The 10,000-nt window shown below is 39.0% G+C and overlaps 12 non-coding genes across 12 annotated transcripts; all 12 read left to right on the top strand.

Moving 5' to 3' along the window:
- The first annotated feature begins 314 nt into the window (after window positions 1–314).
- Window positions 315–386, top strand: TRNAC-GCA (transfer RNA cysteine (anticodon GCA)). The gene has a single exon. It is a non-coding gene; the product is annotated as a tRNA-Cys (tRNA).
- A 572-nt stretch (window positions 387–958) lies between these two features.
- On the top strand, window positions 959–1,030 carry TRNAC-GCA (transfer RNA cysteine (anticodon GCA)). The gene has a single exon. It is a non-coding gene; the product is annotated as a tRNA-Cys (tRNA).
- A 571-nt stretch (window positions 1,031–1,601) lies between these two features.
- On the top strand, window positions 1,602–1,673 carry TRNAC-GCA (transfer RNA cysteine (anticodon GCA)). The gene has a single exon. It is a non-coding gene; the product is annotated as a tRNA-Cys (tRNA).
- Window positions 1,674–2,396: 723 nt separating this feature from the next.
- TRNAC-GCA (transfer RNA cysteine (anticodon GCA)) lies at window positions 2,397–2,468 on the top strand. The gene has a single exon. It is a non-coding gene; the product is annotated as a tRNA-Cys (tRNA).
- A 723-nt stretch (window positions 2,469–3,191) lies between these two features.
- On the top strand, window positions 3,192–3,263 carry TRNAC-GCA (transfer RNA cysteine (anticodon GCA)). Its single transcript has one exon. It is a non-coding gene; the product is annotated as a tRNA-Cys (tRNA).
- A 572-nt stretch (window positions 3,264–3,835) lies between these two features.
- TRNAC-GCA (transfer RNA cysteine (anticodon GCA)) lies at window positions 3,836–3,907 on the top strand. Its single transcript has one exon. It is a non-coding gene; the product is annotated as a tRNA-Cys (tRNA).
- Window positions 3,908–4,630: 723 nt separating this feature from the next.
- TRNAC-GCA (transfer RNA cysteine (anticodon GCA)) lies at window positions 4,631–4,702 on the top strand. The gene has a single exon. It is a non-coding gene; the product is annotated as a tRNA-Cys (tRNA).
- Window positions 4,703–5,917: 1,215 nt separating this feature from the next.
- TRNAC-GCA (transfer RNA cysteine (anticodon GCA)) lies at window positions 5,918–5,989 on the top strand. Its single transcript has one exon. It is a non-coding gene; the product is annotated as a tRNA-Cys (tRNA).
- A 723-nt stretch (window positions 5,990–6,712) lies between these two features.
- TRNAC-GCA (transfer RNA cysteine (anticodon GCA)) lies at window positions 6,713–6,784 on the top strand. Its single transcript has one exon. It is a non-coding gene; the product is annotated as a tRNA-Cys (tRNA).
- Window positions 6,785–7,356: 572 nt separating this feature from the next.
- Window positions 7,357–7,428, top strand: TRNAC-GCA (transfer RNA cysteine (anticodon GCA)). Its single transcript has one exon. It is a non-coding gene; the product is annotated as a tRNA-Cys (tRNA).
- Window positions 7,429–8,000: 572 nt separating this feature from the next.
- Window positions 8,001–8,072, top strand: TRNAC-GCA (transfer RNA cysteine (anticodon GCA)). Its single transcript has one exon. It is a non-coding gene; the product is annotated as a tRNA-Cys (tRNA).
- Window positions 8,073–8,795: 723 nt separating this feature from the next.
- On the top strand, window positions 8,796–8,867 carry TRNAC-GCA (transfer RNA cysteine (anticodon GCA)). Its single transcript has one exon. It is a non-coding gene; the product is annotated as a tRNA-Cys (tRNA).
- Window positions 8,868–10,000: the final 1,133 nt, after the last annotated feature.

Raw genomic sequence — 10,000 nt, 5'->3', positions numbered from 1 at the left:
CTCTTGCGGCCATGGTCCGTAACATGCTCATCATTCTATCTTTCATGCAAATTATTATGCAAATTGTGAGCGTCATGGAAGTGGGACATTCAAATACACTTCCTGACGATTAACGCATTTCCAAGCTGCCTACAATATTAATTCAATTTGCATGCAACCTGGATTTATTACTGTCTCATTGACCATCTCTAGTCTCTAAGAGTTATCATTTAACTCTGTCCAACCTTAACAAACTCCAAGTTAACGCTTGAAATGCTTTCATGGACTACATGAGAGAAACTATTTAAAATGGTCAGAAAAGGTGAACAGAGCGTGGGGTTATAGCTCAGTGGTAGAGCATTCGACTGCAGATCGAGAAGTCCTTGGTTCAAATCCGAGTGCCCCCTTGACATGATCTAGCTCTTTGCTCTTTCTCTAAACTCTTTACATAAACCAATACTCTCAAGGCAGTAATAAAGAGAACTACGTTAATCAAAATATCCCGTTATGCTGCAGAATCGTAGTAACTTGCTGAAAGTTCACATGCTCCCTCCAAGCAACCACATTTCTGAAGTGTTCTTTTCTTTACATATTCAAAGTAAATTTGTTTTTTCTTTCCATACGTATTTTAAAGGATCCTGCAAAAGAACAGCAAAAGCTACAAAATGTCTACAATGTAAGTCCTCCACTCAAATTAGCAAAGCAGAAGAACTTTGGGCTTCTACATCTGCTGCCAAATACACATGTGCTGGGGTCTAATGCACTTCCTGACGATTAACGCATTTCCAAGCTGCCTACAATATTAATTCAATTTGCATGCAACCTGGATTTATTACTGTCTCATTGACCATCTCTAGTCTCTAAGAGTTATCATTTAACTCTGTCCAACCTTAACAAACTCCAAGTTAACGCTTGAAATGCTTTCATGGACTACATGAGAGAAACTATTTAAAATGGTCAGAAAAGCTGAACAGAGCGTGGGGGTATAGCTCAGTGGTAGAGCATTCGACTGCAGATCGAGAGGTCCTTGGTTCAAATCCGAGTGCCCCCTTGACAAGATCTAGCTCTTTGCTCTTTCTCTAAACTCTTTACATAAACCAATACTCTCAAGGCAGTAATAAAGAGAACTACGTTAATCAAAATATCCCGTTATGCTGCAGAATCGTAGTAACTTGGTGAAAGTTCACATGCTCCCTCCAAGCAACCACATTTCAGAAGTGTTCTTTTCTTTACATATTCAAAGTAAATTTGTTTTTTCTTTCCATACGTATTTTAAAGGATCCTGCAAAAGAACAGCAAAACTACAAAATGTCTACAATGTAAGTCCTCCACTCAAATTAGCAAAGCAGAAGAACTTTGGGCTTCTACATCTGCTGCCAAATACACATGTGCTGGGGTCTAATGCACTTCCTGATGATTAACGCATTTCCAAGCTGCCTACAATATTAATTCAATTTGCATGCAAGATGGATTTATTACTGTCTCATTGACCATCTCTAGTCTCTAAGAGTTATCATTTAACTCTGTCCAACCTTAACAAACTCCAAGTTAACGCTTGAAATGTTTTCATGGACTACATGAGAGAAACTATTTAAAATGGTCAGAAAAGCTGAACAGAGCGTGGGGGTATAGCTCAGTGGTAGTGCATTCGACTGCAGATCGAGAAGTCCTTGGTTCAAATCCGAGTGCCCCCTTGATATGATCTAGCTCTTTGCACTTTCTCTAATCTCTTTACATAAACCAATACTCTCAAGGCAGTAATAAAGAGAACTACAATAATCAAAATATCCCGTTATGCTGCAGAATCGTAGTAACTTGGTGAAATTTCACATGCTCCCTCCAAGCAACCACATTTCTGAAGTGTTCTTTTCTTTACATACCCAAAGTAAATTTGTTTTTTTTTTCGATACGTATTTTAAAGGATCCTGCAAATGAACAGCAAAAGCTACAAAATGTCTACAATGTAAGTCCTCCACTCAAATTAGCAAAGCAGAAGAACTTTGGGCTTCTACATCTGCTGCCAACAACACATGTGCTGGGGTCTAATGCAGTGGCAGAAATGGCAACTGCAGAATGAGAAGTTTCTGGGTCTGACGAAAGAGTCTCTTGCGGCCATGGTCCGTAACATGCTAATCATTCTATCTTTCATGCAGATTATTATGCAAATTGTGAGCGTCATGGAAGTGGGACATTCAAATACACTTCCTGACGATTAACGCATTTCCAAGCTGCCTACAATATTAATTCAATTTGCATGCAACCTGGATTTATTACTGTCTCATTGACCATCTCTAGTCTCTAAGAGTTATCATTTAACTCTGTCCAACCTTAACAAACTCCAAGTTAACGCTTGAAATGTTTTCATGGACTACATGAGAGAAACTATTTAAAATGGTCAGAAAAGCTGAACAGAGCGTGGGGGTATAGCTCAGTGGTAGAGCATTCGACTGCAGATCGAGAGGTCCTTGGTTCAAATCCGAGTGCCCCCTTGACATGATCTAGCTTTTTGCTCTTTCTCTAATCTCTTTACATAAACCAATACTCTCAAGGCAGTAATAAAGAGAACTACAATAATCAAAATATCCCGTTATGCTGCAGAATCGTAGTAACTTGGTGAAAGTTCACATGCTCCCTCCAAGCAACCACATATCTGAAGTGTTCTTTTCTTTACATATCCAAAGTAAATTTGGTTTTTCTTTCCATACGTATTTTAAAGGATCCTGCAAAAGAACAGCAAAAGCTACAAAATGTCTACAATGTAAGTCCTCCACTCAAATTAGCAAAACAGAAGAACTTTTGGCTTCTACATCTGCTGCCAAATACACATGTGCTGGGGTCTAATGCAGTGGCAGAAATGGCAACTGCAGAATGAGAAGTTTCTGGGTCTGACGAAAGTGTCTCTTGCGGCCATGGTCCGTAACATGCTCATCATTCTAGCTTTCATGCAGATTATTATGCAAATTGTGAGCGTCATGGAAGTGGGACATTCAAATACACTTCCTGACGATTAACGCATTTCCAAGCTGCCTACAATATTAATTCAATTTGCATGCAACCTGGATTTATTACTGTCTCATTTACCATCTCTAGTCTCTAAGAGTTATCATTTAACTCTGTCCAACCTTAACAAACTCCAAGTTAACGCTTGAAATGCTTTCATGGACTACATGAGAGAAACTATTTAAAATGGTCAGAAAAGCTGAACAGAGTGTGGGGGTATAGCTCAGTGGTAGAGCATTTGACTGCAGATTGAGAGGTCATTGGTTCAAATCCGAGTGCCCCCTTGACATGATCTAGCTCTTTGCTCTTTCTCTAAACTCTTTACATAAACCAATACTCTCAAGGCAGTAATAAAGAGAACTACGTTAATCAAAATATCCCGTTATGCTGCAGAATCGTAGTAACTTGGTGAAAGTTCACATGCTCCCTCCAAGCAACCACATTTCTGAAGTGTTCTTTTCTTTACATATCCAAAGTAAATTTGTTTTTTCTTTCCATACGTATTTTAAAGGATCCTGCAAAAGAACAGCAAAAGCTACAAAATGTCTACAATGTAAGTCCTCCACTCAAATTAGCAAAGCAGAAGAACTTTGGGCTTCTACATCTGCTGCCAAATACACATGTGCTGGGGTCTAATGCACTTCCTGACGATTAACGCATTTCCAAGCTGCCTACAATATTAATTCAATTTGCATGCAACCTGGATTTATTACTGTCTCATTGACCACCTCTAGTCTCTAAGAGTTATCATTTAACTCTGTCCAACCTTAACAAACTCCAAGGTAACGCTTGAAATGTTTTCATGGACTACATGAGAGAAACTATTTAAAATGGTCAGAAAAACTGAACAGAGCGTGGGGGTATAGCTCAGTGGTAGAGCATTCGACTGCAGATCGAGAGGTCCTTGGTTCAAATCCGAGTGCCCCCTTGACATGATCTAGCTTTTTGCTCTTTCTCTAATCTCTTTACATAAACCAATACTCTCAAGGCAGTAATAAAGAGAACTACAATAATCAAAATATCCCGTTATGCTGCAGAATCGTAGTAACTTGGTGAAAGTTCACATGCTCCCTCCAAGCAACCACATATCTGAAGTGTTCTTTTCTTTACATATCCAAAGTAAATTTGGTTTTTCTTTCCATACGTATTTTAAAGGATCCTGCAAAAGAACAGCAAAAGCTACAAAATGTCTACAATGTAAGTCCTCCACTCAAATTAGCAAAACAGAAGAACTTTTGGCTTCTACATCTGCTGCCAAATACACATGTGCTGGGGTCTAATGCAGTGGCAGAAATGGCAACTGTAGAATGAGAAGTTTCTGGGTCTGACGAAAGTGTCTCTTGCGGCCATGGTCTGTAACATGCTCATCATTCTAGCTTTCATGCAGATTATTATGCAAATTGTGAGCGTCATGGAAGTGGGACATTCAAATACACTTCCTGACGATTAACGCATTTCCAAGCTGCCTACAATATTAATTCAATTTGCATGCAACCTGGATTTATTACTGTCTCATTGACCATCTCTAGTCTCTAAGAGTTATCATTTAACTCTGTCCAACCTTAACAAACTCCAAGTTAACGCTTGAAATGCTTTCATGGACTACATGAGAGAAACTATTTAAAATGGTCAGAAAAGGTGAACAGAGCGTGGGGGTATAGCTCAGTGGTAGAGCATTCGACTGCAGATCGAGAGGTTCTTGGTTCAAATCCGAGTGCCCCCTTGATATGATCTAGCTCTTTGCTCTTTCTCTAAACTCTTTACATAAACCAATACTCTCAAGGCAGTAATAAAGAGAACTACGTTAATCAAAATATCCTGTTATGCTGCAGAATCGTAGAAACTTGGTGAAAGTTCACATGCTCCCTCCAAGCAGCCACATTTCTGAAGTGTTCTTTTCTTTACATAGCCAAAGTAAATTTGTTTTTTCTTTCCATACGTATTTTAAAGGATCCTGCAAAAGAACAGCAAAAGCTACAAAATGTCTACAATGTAAGTCCTCCACTCAAATTAGCAAAGCAGAAGAACTTTGGGCTTCTACATCTGCTGCCAAATACACATGTGCTGGGGTCTAATGCACTTCCTGACGATTAACGCATTTCCAAGCTGCCTACAATATTAATTCAATTTGCATGCAACCTGGATTTATTACTGTCTCATTGACCATCTCTAGTCTCTAAGAGTTATCATTTAACTCTGTCCAACCTTAACAAACTCCAAGTTAACGCTTGAAATGCTTTCATGGACTACATGAGAGAAACTATTTAAAATGGTCAGAAAAGCTGAACAGAGCGTGGGGGTATAGCTCAGTGGTAGAGCATTCGACTGCAGATCGAGAAGTCTTTGGCTCAAATCCGAGTGCCCCCTTGACATGATCTAGCTCTTTGCTCTTTCTCTAAACTCTTTACATAAACCAATACTCTCAAGGCAGTAATAAAGAGAACTACGTTAATCAAAATATCCCGTTATGCTGCAGAATCGTAGTAACTTGGTGAAAGTTCACATGCTCCCTCCAAGCAACCACATTTCTGAAGTGTTCTTTTCTTTACATATTCAAAGTAAATTTGTTTTTTCTTTCCATACGTATTTTAAAGGATCCTGCAAAAGAACAGCAAAACTACAAAATGTCTACAATGTAAGTCCTCCACTCAAATTAGCAAAGCAGAAGAACTTTGGGCTTCTACATCTGCTGCCAAATACACATGTGCTGGGGTCTAATGCACTTCCTGATGATTAACGCATTTCCAAGCTGCCTACAATATTAATTCAATTTGCATGCAACCTGGATTTATTACTGTCTCATTGACCATCTCTAGTCTCTAAGAGTTATCATTTAACTCTGTCCAACCTTAACAAACTCCAAGTTAACGCTTGAAATGTTTTCATGGACTACATGAGAGAAACTATTTAAAATGGTCAGAAAAGCTGAACAGAGCGTGGGGGTATAGCTCAGTGGTAGAGCATTCGACTGCAGATCGAGAGGTCCTTGGTTCAAATCCGAGTGCCCCCTTGACATGATCTAGCTTTTTGCTCTTTCTCTAATCTCTTTACATAAACCAATACTCTCAAGGCAGTAATAAAGAGAACTACAATAATCAAAATATCCCGTTATGCTGCAGAATCGTAGTAACTTGGTGAAAGTTCACATGCTCCCTCCAAGCAACCACATATCTGAAGTGTTCTTTTCTTTACATATCCAAAGTAAATTTGGTTTTTCTTTCCATACGTATTTTAAAGGATCCTGCAAAAGAACAGCAAAAGCTACAAAATGTCTACAATGTAAGTCCTCCACTCAAATTAGCAAAACAGAAGAACTTTTGGCTTCTACATCTGCTGCCAAATACACATGTGCTGGGGTCTAATGCAGTGGCAGAAATGGCAACTGCAGAATGAGAAGTTTCTGGGTCTGACGAAAGTGTCTCTTGCGGCCATGGTCCGTAACATGCTCATCATTCTAGCTTTCATGCAGATTATTATGCAAATTGTGAGCGTCATGGAAGGGGGACATTCAAATACACTTCCTGACGATTAACGCATTTCCAAGCTGCCTACAATATTAATTCAATTTGCATGCAACCTGGATTTATTACTGTCTCATTGACCATCTCTAGTCTCTAAGAGTTATCATTTAACTCTGTCCAACCTTAACAAACTCCAAGTTAACGCTTAAAATGCTTTCATGGACTACATGAGAGAAACTATTTAAAATGGTCAGAAAAGCTGAACAGAGTGTGGGGGTATAGCTCAGTGGTAGAGCATTCGACTGCAGATCGAGAGGTCTTTGGTTCAAATCCGAGTGCCCCCTTGACATGATCTAGCTCTTTGCTCTTTCTCTAAACTCTTTACATAAACCAATACTCTCAAGGCAGTAATAAAGAGAACTACGTTAATCAAAATATCCCGTTATGCTGCAGAATCGTAGTAACTTGGTGAAAGTTCACATGCTCCCTCCAAGCAACCACATTTCTGAAGTGTTCTTTTCTTTACATATCCAAAGTAAATTTGTTTTTTCTTTCCATACGTATTTTAAAGGATCCTGCAAAAGAACAGCAAAAGCTACAAAATGTCTACAATGTAAGTCCTCCACTCAAATTAGCGAAGCAGAAGAACTTTGGGCTTCTACATCTGCTGCCAAATACACATGTGCTGGGGTCTAATGCACTTCCTGACGATTAACGCATTTCCAAGCTGCCTACAATATTAATTCAATTTGCATGCAACCTGGATTTATTACTGTCTCATTGACCATCTCTAGTCTCTAAGAGTTATCATTTAACTCTGTCCAACCTTAACAAACTCCAAGTTAACGCTTGAAATGCTTTCATGGACTACATGAGAGAAACTATTTAAAATGGTCAGAAAAGCTGAACAGAGCGTGGGGGTATAGCTCAGTGGTAGAGCATTCGACTGCAGATCGAGAGGTCTTTGGTTCAAATCCGAGTGCCCCCTTGACATGATCTAGCTCTTTGCTCTTTCTCTAAACTCTTTACATAAACCAATACTCTCAAGGCAGTAATAAAGAGAACTACGTTAATCAAAATATCCCGTTATGCTGCAGAATCGTAGTAACTTGGTGAAAGTTCACATGCTCCCTCCAAGCAACCACATTTCTGAAGTGTTCTTTTCTTTACATATTCAAAGTAAATTTGTTTTTTCTTTCCATACGTATTTTAAAGGATCCTGCAAAAGAACAGCAAAAGCTACAAAATGTCTACAATGTAAGTCCTCCACTCAAATTAGCAAAGCAGAAGAACTTTGGGCTTCTACATCTGCTGCCAAATACACATGTGCTGGGGTCTAATGCACTTCCTGACGATTAACGCATTTCCAAGCTGCCTACAATATTAATTCAATTTGCATGAAACCTGGATTTATTACTGTCTCATTGACCATCTCTAGTCTCTAAGAGTTATCATTTAACTCTGTCCAACCTTAACAAACTCCAAGTTAACGCTTGAAATGTTTTCATGGACTACATGAGAGAAACTATTTAAAATGGTCAGAAAAGCTGAACAGAGCGTGGGGGTATAGCTCAGTGGTAGTGCATTCGACTGCAGATCGAGAAGTCCTTAGTTCAAATCTGAGTGCCCCCTTGATATGATCTAGCTCTTTGCACTTTCTCTAATCTCTTTACATAAACCAATACTCTCAAGGCAGTAATAAAGAGAACTACAATAATCAAAATATCCCGTTATGCTGCAGAATCGTAGTAACTTGGTGAAATTTCACATGCTCCCTCCAAGCAACCACATTTCTAAAGTGTTCTTTTCTTTACATACCCAAAGTAAATTTGTTTTTTTTTTCGATACGTATTTTAAAGGATCCTGCAAATGAACAGCAAAAGCTACAAAATGTCTACAATGTAAGTCCTCCACTCAAATTAGCAAAGCAGAAGAACTTTGGGCTTCTACATCTGCTGCCAAATACACATGTGCTGGGGTCTAATGCAGTGGCAGAAATGGCAACTGCAGAATGAGAAGTTTCTGGGTCTGACGAAAGAGTCTCTTGCGGCCATGGTCCGTAACATGCTAATCATTCTATCTTTCATGCAGATTATTATGCAAATTGTGAGCGTCATGGAAGTGGGACATTCAAATACACTTCCTGACGATTAACGCATTTCCAAGCTGCCTACAATATTAATTCAATTTGCATGCAACCTGGATTTATTACTGTCTCATTGACCATCTCTAGTCTCTAAGAGTTATCATTTAACTCTGTCCAACCTTAACAAACTCCAAGTTAACGCTTGAAATGTTTTCATGGACTACATGAGAGAAACTATTTAAAATGGTCAGAAAAGCTGAACAGAGCGTGGGGGTATAGCTCAGTGGTAGAGCATTCGACTGCAGATCGAGAGGTCCTTGGTTCAAATCCGAGTGCCCCCTTGACATGATCTAGCTTTTTGCTCTTTCTCTAATCTCTTTACATAAACCAATACTCTCAAGGCAGTAATAAAGAGAACTACAATAATCAAAATATCCCGTTATGCTGCAGAATCGTAGTAACTTGGTGAAAGTTCACATGCTCCCTCCAAGCAACCACATATCTGAAGTGTTCTTTTCTTTACATATCCAAAGTAAATTTGGTTTTTCTTTCCATACGTATTTTAAAGGATCCTGCAAAAGAACAGCAAAAGCTACAAAATGTCTACAATGTAAGTCCTCCACTCAAATTAGCAAAACAGAAGAACTTTTGGCTTCTACATCTGCTGCCAAATACACATGTGCTGGGGTCTAATGCAGTGGCAGAAATGGCAACTGCAGAATGAGAAGTTTCTGGGTCTGACGAAAGTGTCTCTTGCGGCCATGGTCCGTAACATGCTCATCATTCTAGCTTTCATGCAGATTATTATGCAAATTGTGAGCGTCATGGAAGTGGGACATTCAAATACACTTCCTGACGATTAACGCATTTCCAAGCTGCCTACAATATTAATTCAATTTGCATGCAACCTGGATTTATTACTGTCTCATTGACCATCTCTAGTCTCTAAGAGTTATCATTTAACTTTTTCCAACCTTAACAAACTCCAAGTTAACGCTTGAAATGCTTTCATGGACTACATGAGAGAAACTATTTAAAATGGTCAGAAAAGCTGAACAGAGTGTGGGGGTATAGCTCAGTGGTAAAGCATTTGACTGCAGATTGAGAGGTCATTGGTTCAAATCCGAGTGCCCCCTTGACATGATCTAGCTCTTTGCTCTTTCTCTAAACTCTTTACATAAACCAATACTCTCAAGGCAGTAATAAAGAGAACTACGTTAATCAAAATATCCCGTTATGCTGCAGAATCGTAGTAACTTGGTGAAAGTTCACATGCTCCCTCCAAGCAACCACATTTCTGAAGTGTTCTTTTCTTTACATATCCAAAGTAAATTTGTTTTTTCTTTCCATACGTATTTTAAAGGATCCTGCAAAAGAACAGCAAAAGCTACAAAATGTCTACAATGTAAGTCCTCCACTCAAATTAGCAAAGCAGAAGAACTTTGGGCTTCTACATCTGCTGCCAAATACACAT

Source organism: Hyperolius riggenbachi, chromosome 7 (genome assembly GCF_040937935.1).
Source record: "Hyperolius riggenbachi isolate aHypRig1 chromosome 7, aHypRig1.pri, whole genome shotgun sequence".
Lineage (NCBI taxonomy): Eukaryota > Metazoa > Chordata > Amphibia > Anura > Hyperoliidae > Hyperolius > Hyperolius riggenbachi.
Note: the sequence above shows the minus strand (reverse complement) of the source record. Positions and strands in the feature narration are given on the sequence as shown.